Source organism: Poecilia reticulata, chromosome 13 (assembly GCF_904066995.2).
Source record: "Poecilia reticulata chromosome 13, P_reticulata-male-v2, whole genome shotgun sequence".
NCBI classification, from domain to species: Eukaryota; Metazoa; Chordata; class Actinopteri; order Cyprinodontiformes; family Poeciliidae; genus Poecilia; species Poecilia reticulata.
Genome location: NC_088842.1, coordinates 16,348,908 through 16,362,116, shown reverse-complemented (window position 1 = coordinate 16,362,116; position 13,209 = coordinate 16,348,908).

Genomic DNA, 13,209 nt, shown 5'->3' with positions numbered 1-13,209 from the left:
GCAACTTACATGATGAGTATTACACAAGACCAGTGTGTATGTGCACTCCTAAATGTGACTTTAATTTTTCTGTACTTGTAATTTCAATACTCAGTCCTCACTATTCCTGCACCTTATATTTTGAGTATTACACAGGACCTGTGTGTATGTGCGTTTCTAAATGTAATTTTCATTCTTTTCTACCTGTAATTTCAAAATTCAGCTTTCCAAATTTCTGCAACTTACATGATGAGTATTACACAAGACCAGTGTGTATGTGCACTCCTAAATGTGACTTTAATTTTTCTGTACTTGTAATTTCAATACTCAGTCCTGACTATTCCTGCACCTTATATTTTGAGTATTACACAGGACCTGTGTGTATGTGCATTTCTAAATGTAATTTTTATTCTTTTCAACCTGTAATTTCAAAATTCAGGTTTCCAAATTTCAGCAACTTACATGATGAGTATTACACAAGACCAGTGTGTATGTGCACTCCTAAATGTGACTTTAATTTTTCTGTACTTGTAATTTTAATACTCAGTCCTCACTATTCCTGCACCTTATATTTTGAGTATTACACAGGACCTGTGTGTATGTGCGTTTCTAAATGTAATTTCATTCTTTTCTACCTGTAATTTCAAAATTCAGCTTTCCAAATTTCTGCAACTTACATGATGAGTATTACACAAGACCAGTGTGTATGTGCACTCCTAAATGTGACTTTAATTTTTCTGTACTTGTAATTTCAATACTCAGTCCTCCCTATTCCTGCACCTCACATTTTGAGTATTACACAGGACCTGCGTGTATGTGCGCTTCTAAATGTAGCTTTCATTCTTTTGTACTTGTAATTTCAAACCTCAGTTCTCTCCTTTTATGCAGCTTACATATCAAGTGTTACGCAAGACTTGTGTGTTTGAACAGTACTTAACATCATATCAAAAACTGTATTTTAGAAAATAAGTTGGTCGTTGGAGACCAAAATTACCTCTGGATGGTTGATTGAACATGACCCGCCTGAATCCACGTCACCAGCCTGACACCGTTCATCTTTGGAAATCTGAAATATAAAGAACACTCACTGAATATGAGTTTGTTCCCAATTTAGAAAACAGTCCTCCCTATTCCTGCCCCTTACATTTTGAGTATTACACAGGACCTGTGTGTATGATCGCTTCTAAAAGCAGCTTTCATTCTTCTGTACTTGTAATTTCAAAACGTAGTCCTCCTTATTCCGGCACCTTACATTTTGAGTATTACACTGGACCTGTGTGTATGTGCGCTTCTAAATGTAACTTTCATTCTTTTGTATATGTAATTTCAAAACTCAGTCCTCCCTTTTTATGCAGCTTACATATCAAGTATTACACAAGACCTGTGTGTTTGAACCGTACTTAACAGTCATCCCCAACCACAGGGCCGCAGATCAGTACCAGTCCGTGAACCAATTGGTACCGGGCCGCACAAGAAAAATATTTTCGTGTTACATATTGTCTGAGTATGGAGGATCGTTTATTTTGAAAACCCTTTAACCGGATTCTCTTGGTTACGTCTTGCTCACCAACATTGAGCCCACAATGAGTAAGAAAGCGATATGTTTGGAAAGTTTCTTTGGAAAAGGGGAAAAGGACCAGAGACAGGAGAGTGGATTTATCCTTTACCTGTAGGTGACTCCCATGTTCCAAGCCCACTCTGCATAATATGTACCGGCTTACAAATGAGTCAATGGAGCTTCAAACTGCTTTGCCATTACACCCTCTGCATTGTGTGTCATCGTTTCCAAGGTGGGATCATCTCATTGCAGAGAAACAAGCTCAGGTCTCCCATTAATTTGTCATTGTCGTAAGTTAAAATTTTCATGAAAATAAACATTTGTTTTTGTGGCATTTTCAAATCTTATATTGAAGGGATGTGTGAACGTTAGCATAGCGACCAGAGTCAGAGAGCATTATGGCAGTGATCGAGACCAGAAAAGAGGAGTATAGCTTGTAAGTCTTAAGTCTGGTTCACACGGCAAGATTTTAGGATTGTCAGACGATTTTCCAAATTCTGTGACCACAGAGCTGATAAAAGTACAACAGGTTTGTGTGTCTAGCCACATAACAGGAGCAAATCTTGCCATGTGAGCAGGCTTTAGTACAAAATGATGTCACAACTACAATCTACCTGCAATGCATATAGCTAGTGTAAGCATCAAGCCTTGACTGAATGAATAGCCTTGTGTCACGTTAATTTAATGATGGATAGCTGAAAAGTTACCGGGTTTATCAACTGTGGTAGCAATTTTGCTCCAACTCCACTCGTCATCATTTCTGTGGATATTCTTTGTACGAAATGCTGAATAAACATTCATGCTGTTTCCACATATCTCCGATGTCCACTGGACTCATTTTGGGAATGTCAGCTCAGCTGTTTGGGATTCCCCTCCATGAGCTATGTCACAGCGCTTTCTGATTGGCTGCCTGTCAAATTAAACAGGTTGAGTTCTAGCTCCCAATCAAGGAAAACCCTACAAGCTGTCAGAATATGCCCGATTTTAGATCGGAGCAGTCCCAATGTTCCAACGACTGGATGCGATCAGTCTTAGCATGCCATAGATGGCAGGATGAACGGTTACGATTATCGCAAGCAACGTTCTAAGATTGTTGTAAGGGGAAATTCGGGGTAAAAAAGAAGAACCCGAGCCACAGAAAAATTGCCAAGTCTTCACCGGTCCGCGGTGATAAAAGGATGGGGACCACTGGTACTTAATATCATTTCAAAGACTTTATCTTAGAAAATAAGTTGGTCGATGGAGACCAAAATTACCTCTGCAAGGTTGGTTGAACAGAATCCGCATGCATCCACATCACCAGCCTGACACAGTTCATCTTTGGAAATCTGAAATGTAAAGAACACTCACTAAATGTGAGTGTGTTCCCAATGTAGAAAACAGTCCTCTTTATTCCTGCACCTTACATTTTGAGTATTACACAGGACCTGTGAGTATGTGTCCTTCTCAATGTAACTTTCATTCTTCTGTACTTGTAATTTCGAAACTCAGTCCTCCCTATTCCTGCACCTTACATTTTGAGTATTACACAGGACCTGTGTGTATGTGCGCTTTTAAATGCAATTTTCATTTTTCTATACTTGTAATTTCAAAACTCTGTCCTCTCTTTTTATGCAGCCAACATATTTAATATTAGACAACACCTATGTGTTTTAGCAGTACTTAATATCATTTCAATTACTTTATTTTAGAGAATAAGTTGGTCGATTGAGACCAAAATTACTTCTGGAGGGTTGGTTGAACAGAATCCACATGCATCCACGTCACCACCCTGACTCAGTTCATCTTTGGAAATCTGAAATGTAAAGAACACTCACTAAATGTGAGTTTGTTCCCAATGTAGAAAACAGTCCTTATTCCTGCACCTCACATTTTGAGTATTACACAGGACCTGAGTATTTGTGCTTCTCAATGTAACTTTCATTCTTCTGTACTTGTAATTTCGAAACTCAGTCCTCCCTATTCCTGCACCTTACATTTTGAGTATTACACAAGACCTGTGAGTACTCCTGATCAAAATCTTAAGACCAGTCAAAAAATTGCAAGAATTTGCATTTTGCACTATTAAATCTTAAGAAGGTCCTAATTAGAGCTTCACAATGTTAAAGAAAAAAATCAGTGCAAGAGACAAGAACTTTTGAGCAGGCAATTTTCTGAAATCTGCATTTACACTCAAACATGATTTTTTTCAGCTGATCAAAAGTTTAAGACCATAGTCTTTAAAAGCCAAAAGATGTGCCAAACTCTGGATTCCATGTCATTTTCTGTCAAGTCTTTACACTGTCAAGACCTCGTGATGGCAAAAGCAAAAAAGCACACTGACTTTGAACGTAGTAGGATTGCTGAGCTGCATAAGCAAGGCCTCTCACAATGTGCCATCGCTGCTGAGGTTAGACGCAGTAAGACAGTCATTTTGCATTTTTTAAATGATCCTGAGGGTTATGGAACAAAAAGTCAAGTGGTAGACCCAAAAAGATGTCACCAGCTCTGAGCCGCAGAATCTGATTGGCTGTACGTCAAGACACGGGACGATCCTCTACCCAAATTAAGGCCATTACTGGTGCTGACTGCAGCCCAATAACCATCAGACTGCATCTGCGAGAGAGAGAAGGGCTTCAGAAACAAGAAACAAAAAACAAAAAACGTCTTCAAAGGCCATGTCTTCTTCAACGCCACAAAATTTCCCGTTTGGACTTTGCAAGGGTGCGCCAAACATGGGACATTGAAAGGTGGAAGAAAGTTATCTTCTCTGATGAGAAAACATTTAACCTTGATGGTCCTGATGGCTTCCAACGTTACTGGCATGACAAGGAGATCCCACCTGAGATGTTTTCTACATGGCACAGTGGTGGGGGCGCCATCATGATTTGGGGTGCGTTTTCCTTCAATGGAACAATTGAGCTTCAGGTTGTGCAGGGGCGTCAAACAGCAGCTGGCTATGTGGAGATGTTGCAGCGGGAATCCCTCATGACTGAGGGCCCTTGTCTGTGTGGTAATGATTGGGTTTTTCAACAGGACAATGCTGCAGTTCACAATGCCCGCCTGACAAAGGAGGTCTTCCAAGAGAATGACATCACTCTTTTTGACCATCGTGCATGTTCCCCGGATCTAAACCCAATTGAGAACATTTGGGGATGGATGGCAACGGAAGTTTACAAAAATGGGCATCAGTTCCAGACAGTGAATGCCCTTCGTGAAGCCATCTTCAACACTTGGAGCAACATTTCCACTAGCCTCCTGGAAACATTGGCATCAAGCATGCCTAAACGATTGAAGTCATCAACTTCAATCATTCTTGAAGAGCTACCATTCTTGTAGCTCCACAAGAATGGTGGAGCTACTCATTACCGAATCCTTTTTTTGACACTCTGATTTCTATTTTGGGGGGGTTCTCTGGTTTTTTTGAGCTATGGTTTTAAACTTTTGATCAGCTGAAAAAAATCATGTTTGAGTGTAAATGCAGTTTTCAATGAATTCCCCACTCAAAAGTTTTTGTCTCTTATGCTGATTTCTTCTTTTAACATTGTGAAGCTCTACTTAGTACCTTCTTAAGATCCAATAGTGCGAAATGCAAATTCTTGCAGTTTTTTAATTGGTCTTAACTGGTCTTAAGATTTTGATCAGGAGTGTATGTGTGCTTCTAAATGTAATTTTCATTCTTCTATACTAGTAATTTCGAAACTCAGTCCTCCCTTTTAATCCAGCTAACATATTTAGTATTACACAACACCTACGTGTTTGAACAGTACTTAATATCATTTCAATTACTTTATTTTAGAGAACAAGTTGGTCGATGGAGACCAAAATTACCTCTGCAAGCTTTTGTTGAACAGAATCCGCATGCATCCACATCACCAGCCTGACACAGTTCATCTTTGGAAATCTGAAATGTAAAGAACACTCACTAAATGTGAGTTTGTTCCCAATGTAGAAAACAGTCCTCCCTATTCCTGCACCTTACATTTTGAGTATTACACAGGACCTGTGTGTATGTGTGCTCCTCAGTGTAACTTTCATTCTTCTGTACTTGTAATTTCAATACTCAGTCCTCCCTATTCCTGCACCTTACATTTTGAGTATTACACAGGACCTGTGTGTATGTGTGCTTCTAAATGTAATTTTCATTCTTCTATACTTGTAATTTCAAAACTCAGTCCTCCCTTTTAATCCAGCTAACATATTTAGTATTACACAACACCTATGTGTTTGAACAGTACTTAATATCATTTCAATTACTTTATTTTAGAGAATAAGTTGGTCGATGGAGACCAAAATTACATCTGCAAGGGTTGATTGAACAGAATCCGCATGCATCCACGTCACCAGCCTGACACAGTTCATCTTTGGAAATCTGAAATGTAAAGAACACTCACTATATGTGAGTTTGTTCCCATTGTAGAAAACAGTCCTCCCTATTCCTGCACCTTACATTTTGAGTATTACACAGGACCTGTGTGTATGTGTGCTCCTCAATGTAACTTTCATTCTTCCGTACTTGTAATTTCAAAACTCAGTCCTCCCTATTCCTGCACCTTACATTTTGAGTATTACACAGGACCTGTGTGTATGTGCACTTCTAAATGTAATTTTCATTCTTCTATACTTGTCCTTTCAAAACTCAGTCCTCCTTTTTATGCAGCTAACATATCTAGTATTACACAACACATGTGTGTTTGAACAATATTTAATATCATTTCAATTACTTTATTTTAGAGAATAAGTTGGTCGTTGGAGACCAAAATTACCTCTGGAGGGTTGGTTGAACAGGATCCGCATGTACACATCACCAGCCTGACAGTTCAACTTTGGAAATCTGAAATGAAGGGATGTACACTGAATTATTCCATAAATAAAGTCCACCAACTGTATGAGCAAAGCACCTTTAGCTGAACACACCTCTACCTGTAGGCACACATAATAAGTAGGATAAACTTTAAACATTGCAGATATATCAAATAGTAGCAAATGAAATTAACATTTTTCAAAATCAGTCAATTGATCTAATTGTATGTCTTTCTGTGGTTACTTAAACATTTTTTGTCAACTGAATGCAACTCATTATTTTGTACTTGTAATTTCAAAACTCAGTCCTCATACATATATATATAAACACACATTATATATATATATATATATATATATATATATATATATATATATATATATATATATATATATATATATATATATATATGATCATCGAACATGATCTATGCTAATAATGTGTAGTATAAAAATAGTTTAAAAGTGAAAAAGCAAAACAAAGGAAAAAACAATCCTTTAATAAACACTGGAATCCTATGCATAATAAAGTCACAACTTACCTTTAAATGAATTGGGGTATTTTACATCAAATCCTTCTTTATCTTCACCTAAGGAGCAATAACAATTGGAATCATGTTTGCTCTCTGAGACCTCTTTGCTGACATCTTCTGCAAAGATCAGAGAATGTGTTGCTGAGTAACAACATGATACTGTACACCAGGGGTGTCAAACTCCAGGCCTCATGGGCCAGTGTACTGCAACTTTTACATGTCTGTCTGGTCTAAAACACCTTAAGTATATTACTGAAATAGCCTCTCAGTGCAGTCAAGTTGATGACCATCCCATCTGATCCAGCCATGTGACATCAGAAACACATCTAAATGTTGCTGGACACCAGCCCTCAAGACCTTGAGTTTGACACCCCTGCTGTACATAATATGATTTGGTGTTATTTTATGCGAAAATGATGTACTGAAGTACACAGTTCTACATAATTGACTTTCTATTGACAGGTTCTCAAAATCTTTTTAAAAATTAAAACATCATCTTAATACTAATGATTACTATCTAGGATTTGTGCCTGTGAAACAATATCACTCACTAATGTACAGAAAATGACCAAATACAGTTTTATCTCATTCTGGAGTGAGCCACCTTCCCTTTAAACTCTGGTACACTGGCTAACATGGTTGGTAATTACTAGCTAAACTGCTGCAAATCAGATGCTTTGGTGTATCCAAGCATCAAGTAACCTACAACATTCTGCAAAATTACTAAACTATATGTACTTAAATGTCTTAAGAGATTCTGTATGAGTCTTACCTCTTTCTCCACGCAAAACAAATGAAACAAGTTAAATTAATACTAATGGCTTGCACCTGGACTTGTCGGATTGTACCAAGTTGATAGAGGAGGAGGGATACAACAAAAGGAGAATTCCATTTTGTTTCTGAAGCACACAAGGTCTGATTTTTTTTCCAGGAATAAGAAAAAACTATTTGAGTAATATTTTGTAACTTTCATTCAATATTTCAAAGTTAAATAGTTTATCATACATTTTTCTTTATTTAAGAGGCAACAGTTAGATGGTATCTCCCACCAGCAATGTCACTTCTTTTAATCATTTCTGTTCAATCAATTAATCATGTTTATTTGTATAGCACATTTCAGCAGCAGGGCAGTTCCAAACACTATCTTAAAAACAAACTGTTTTTATGATAAAAATCCAATATAAACTGTTGTCTAATGGCAGACACAACACCTGCAGGAAAAGGTTGGCTGATGTACCTGCCAATAGACAATTTAGACTACCTAGACAATCTACATGTATGCAGAGTAGTGACATTGAGATAACGACAAAATATACATTTTAAAAGTTTTGTGCTAACAGTAACATAAGTAATCATGATATTTTTGGCACTTTAAATATTTTTTAAATAAATGCTTTTTATTTTTATATTTGTAATTCTGTATTACTCGATGACTGGTTATCCCTTCTTTCAAATTCAAAAATACTTTATTGATCCTAAAAGGGAAATTAAATTTAAAAAAAAGCTTGGGTCCTCTACCACAAGCCTTGGAGCGTGAGTGGTCTTCACAGTATATTAGCAGTTCCCAAAGGTGTGCTTCTCTGTATCAAGAGGTTTGATGTATCTCCAGGTATTTGTTTGAGTCACTCTTCCAGTTTAGGGGTCATTACCCTGAGGGTTTCAGTGACCACAGGCACTACTGTTGACTTCAACTTCCACATTCTTTGTAACCACCTAAGACCCAAACTCTTGCATGGCATGCATTATTAATTCGTCTGATATTTGGGTTGGTTGGGACCTAATGATTGCAAAAACAAAGAATTATCTTTTTACATGATATCTGGACATCATTTTTCTCAGAAAAATACTTATTCATTTTAAATCACCATGTTTAGCACCATGGTAAAGCTATACAGTTGCTAACTTTTGTAAACTTACACAACAAAAGAAACACTGAACATCTTGAGTCTAACCTGTAATGTGTTATAATCTTCCACCACCACTAAGTCATAAAATAATGGCCTAACGTGTGGACACCAGACCCCATCTAGAGCAAAATTTAGTATTGTGGACTAGACAATCCAAAATAAGTCATCCACTTATGTGGACAAATTTTTTCTCAGGTTCTAGGAGGATGATGGTTCTTTTTAGTCATTGGTATTTCTCTAGTTTTTTTTCTGTACCTTCTGTTCATTCAGGATAGCTACATCATAACTGCTTTGCTCTGCTGCTCAATGATCACCATGTTCAGTTGGTTTGCTTTTCCTGTTTTGTCCTCCTGTATATGGAAGGCCCACAGAATCTTAGCTTGTTCGTTTTCTACCACCTTGTGTGGCATTTCCCATTTTAAAGAGGTGTGTTCAAGGTTATATTCCCTTCAGATGTTTCTTCACACTATTCTGGGTACTTGGTTGTGGCGTTCCATGTATTCTTATCATGCTACCATCTTGCATCCTGGTGTTAGCTACTAGATTGTCTCAGGGACTCATTGCATAGCATTCACTGAATATCTTGCTTGGTATTACAAATCTGAGTCGCTATTGCTCTGGTTCTAGGGACCTGCTTATGTGCCATCATGAATACTGCCTCTGTGCTGTGGTTCAGTCTAAGACTTTGTCAAATGGAGCTGTCAGTGCATATCTGTTGATTGTCTGGACCTTGTTTCTGTCATTGGACTTGCCTTACTATTTGTAAGTACAGTGGCTTGCAAAAGTATCCATAGCCCTTGAACTTTTCCATATTTTGTCACAACTGCAAATATATTTTCACAGAATTTTATGGAAAATAAAAGGTAAAAGTCCAGTATTCAGTCCCCTTCCCCTAAATGCAACCAATTGTCTTCAGAAGTTGACTGCTAATGGTAAAAAATTCAACTCCTCTATGACTGCCACAAAAGTTGGCTAAGAGAATATTGGGGAACAAACAGCATGAAGTCCAAGGAACACACCAGACAGGACAGGGATAAAGTTGTGGAGAAGCTTAAAGCAGGCTTAGGCCATCTCACAGAGTACTGTTCCATTAATCATCTGGAAATGGAAAGAGCAAATCACACAGCTGTGAACCTACCAAGAAAAGGTCATCCACCTAAACTTACAAGCTGAGCAAGAAGAGCACTGATCAGAGATACAGCCAAGAAGCTCATGGTGGATCTGGATGAAATGCAGAGATATCCACACCTCAGGTGGGGGAATCTGTCCACAGTATAACTATTAGTCATGCACTGCAAAAATGTGGTTTTATAGAAGAGTGGCAATAGAAAAGCCATGGTATAAAGAAAACTATAAGAAGTCCCTATAACTATGAGAAGTTGCAGTTTGCCAAAAGCCATATTGGGATACAGCAAAAATGATAAGACAAGACCAAAATGAACTTTTTGGCAAAAATGCAAAGCACTATTTGTGATGGAGAACAAACACTGCACATCAATCTGAACACACCTTCCCCACTGACAAATATGGTGGTGGCAGCATCTTGCTCTGAGGGTGCTTCTTTTCTTCAGGGACAGGGAAGATTGTTAGAGTTGATTGTAAGATGGACTAAGCGACATACAGGGTAATCTTGGAAGAAAACCTGAACACACCTGAACCTGGAGTCTGCAAAAGACTTGAGGCTGGGGCAGAGGTTCACCTTCCAGAAGGACAACTACCCTAAACATAAAGCCAGATCTACAATGGAATGGTTTAAATAAAAACATATTTATGTGTTAGAATGGCAAAGTCAAAGTCTAGACATAAACTCAGAGATTCTTTGGCAAGATCTGAAAACTGCTGACAAGTCAATTTTATTTGTATAGCATATTTCAGCCACAAGGCCAAAGTGCTTTACATCAAAGAACTAAAAAGTCATATACATAAAATATATTGATACATCTACCAATGATTACGATTCAGAAACAACTGTAAATTGGTGTGGTTTTAGCCTTGATTTAAAGGAATTCAACTGTGTTGCAGTTTTCTGGAAGTTTATTCAAGATTTGTGGTACATTGAAGCTAAATTCTGCTTCAAAATGCTTGGTTCTGGGGATGCAGAGCAGACCAGAATCAACAAACTGTTAGCAGTGGAATAGTTTGGTGAAAAAATTGCTTTATTATGGTTTATATTTATTTTAATCCATGCACTTATTCCACACATTTATTATTCATAATATTTTAATTAAACAAAATTTGATCAAAATATATATTAATTTCTGTATATTTTTAGGTGCCACATAAATTCCAAGGTTGGGTTTAGGCATCCAACTAACCTTTATAAAATATTCAGTCTTATAGCACAGAGTAATCATATTGCCATCTCATACCCAGTGTAAGAGTTGGCAATTTACACACAATTCATGTGTGTAAACAGCGACACGTGAATTAGAAAGACACTGTAGTAATTAGCAGGACCTTCCGGCAGACAACCAATCAGAATGAGAGGTTGTGTGAATATTCATGAGGTCCTGCTACTACACAAACCTGCCATAGGGGGCGCTGTGGTGATACACAGATTATACACAAAATCAGGTTTATGTGTATTAAACGGACATCTCGTTTTTTTTGCATTTTTGGGGTTATTAGACCAATAGAAACCTTTCTACGCTTTTAGATTTTTGTCAAAATTAGCAGGACACCGCTCCTGTCCCGTTAATTCAAAATGTCCTGCTAGTGTTGTGTGTATTCTGACGAAATGTCCTGCTAAACCACATTTACCAACGCACACACACACACACACACACACACACACACACGCACACACACCCCACACACACACACAGAAACACTCATTGTTGGCCTTGTCACAGTCACTGTTGATCCTGGTTCTGATCCATGCAGGATGAGATATGGTTGAACGTTCTGTACGTAATATTCAGATAGATACGTAAGCTGTCTGGCAGGGTGCTGCTGTAAGCATATTTGTGCTTGTGGTAAGATGAAATCCTGGCTAGAACTGCTGAAACACAAAGACCAGAGTAGATTAATGACTGACTTAATGTCCATTTAAGGTCCTAGTCAGTTCTTAAGAAGTACAACTGTGTGATTTGGGAAAGTGGAGGAGAGCACACTGTGCTGCTGGATAACGTCACTTCAAGCTTTTTCTTTCCTGGAAAACCATCAATGATTTAATCCTGATTGTTTGCATAACATTTCTTTCATAGGTGGTTTTTAAAAAAAGTGAACATAGTAAGAGTTTTAAGTCTTCAGTAATTGCCTAAAGCTAAATAATGTTCTAATTTACCTCCACCCTTACATTTCATTTGGATTGTCCCTATTTCACCTACTGTAAGCCAGCTGTGGTCACTGATTGCTTTCATAAAAACGAATCCCACGTCTGTTTGACTGAGTCCCCACATACTCAGTCCAACGGTTTTAACTAGATGATAAAGCTAGATTTATTCTCTAGTTTTAAACAGACACTGGCTTACTTACATCAGTAATACCTCATAACCCTTTCCACATTTTGCTGCATTTAACTACAGCAGTGTGTTGCGTATTGCAATAAAATGGGAGTGGAGAGCGCCGCCGTTCTAACCGCCAGAAATAGGAAGTTAACAAGTGATTAACCTTTGTGGCAGACAAAACGCTGTCTCTTCTTTTTGTCAGCTGGATTATTATTTTTTTTGTCTTGTGTAAATGTCTGTATTTGATGCAACTTTATTATTTCATCTAAATATATTTACCATAGTTTAAGTAGTGTACAAAACTGCCTGATTTATTTTTTTTAAGTGTAATGTATGGTCACATCTAATCCCTTTGTTTTTACCATCTTCCTAAACATAATGCAAAGAAATGATCCTGAAGGCGGCATTTCTCTTTGTGCTTTTATGTGTGTTGACAGTGAACAGTAGCAGAGCTGTAGACTTTAGGGCCACTGCTGAGTAAGAGACGACTGACAAGTTCATGGTCAAAACAAATGGACAGTGCTGTGCAGAGAAGACAAAGCTCAAAAAGTGTGAATAAGTACAGAAAGAGACAGAGGAGGTTTGACAGCCTTAATAGCCATGGCTAGATGACTGAGTTAATGATCAGACAAATGTTGGAGCCAGGTCCCTCTTTGTCTAGCAAGTTAGGGGCACTCAGCCTAAACTAATGCTCTTCTTTAAGCTTCCTCTTCTCTTTTACAGAGTCTGTTGCAGCTTAATTAATGACTGGACAGAGACAGAGAGAAATAGAGAGAAATAGAAAGAGGGAAGTGAAGGGACTAAAAGAAAGAAGCTGGCGCTAATAACTGACTTATTGTTAAACTTGCCAGTCTCTCTATTCCTGTGCATGGTCACTTCCTGTCCATAAACTTGGTGACAGGAACTTGGTCTGCACAGGAAATTAAGAATACATACTTATAGCGATTGAAAATTGCTCATACGATGGGCTATATAGCAATGGGTCATGTAGCCCAGTGAAG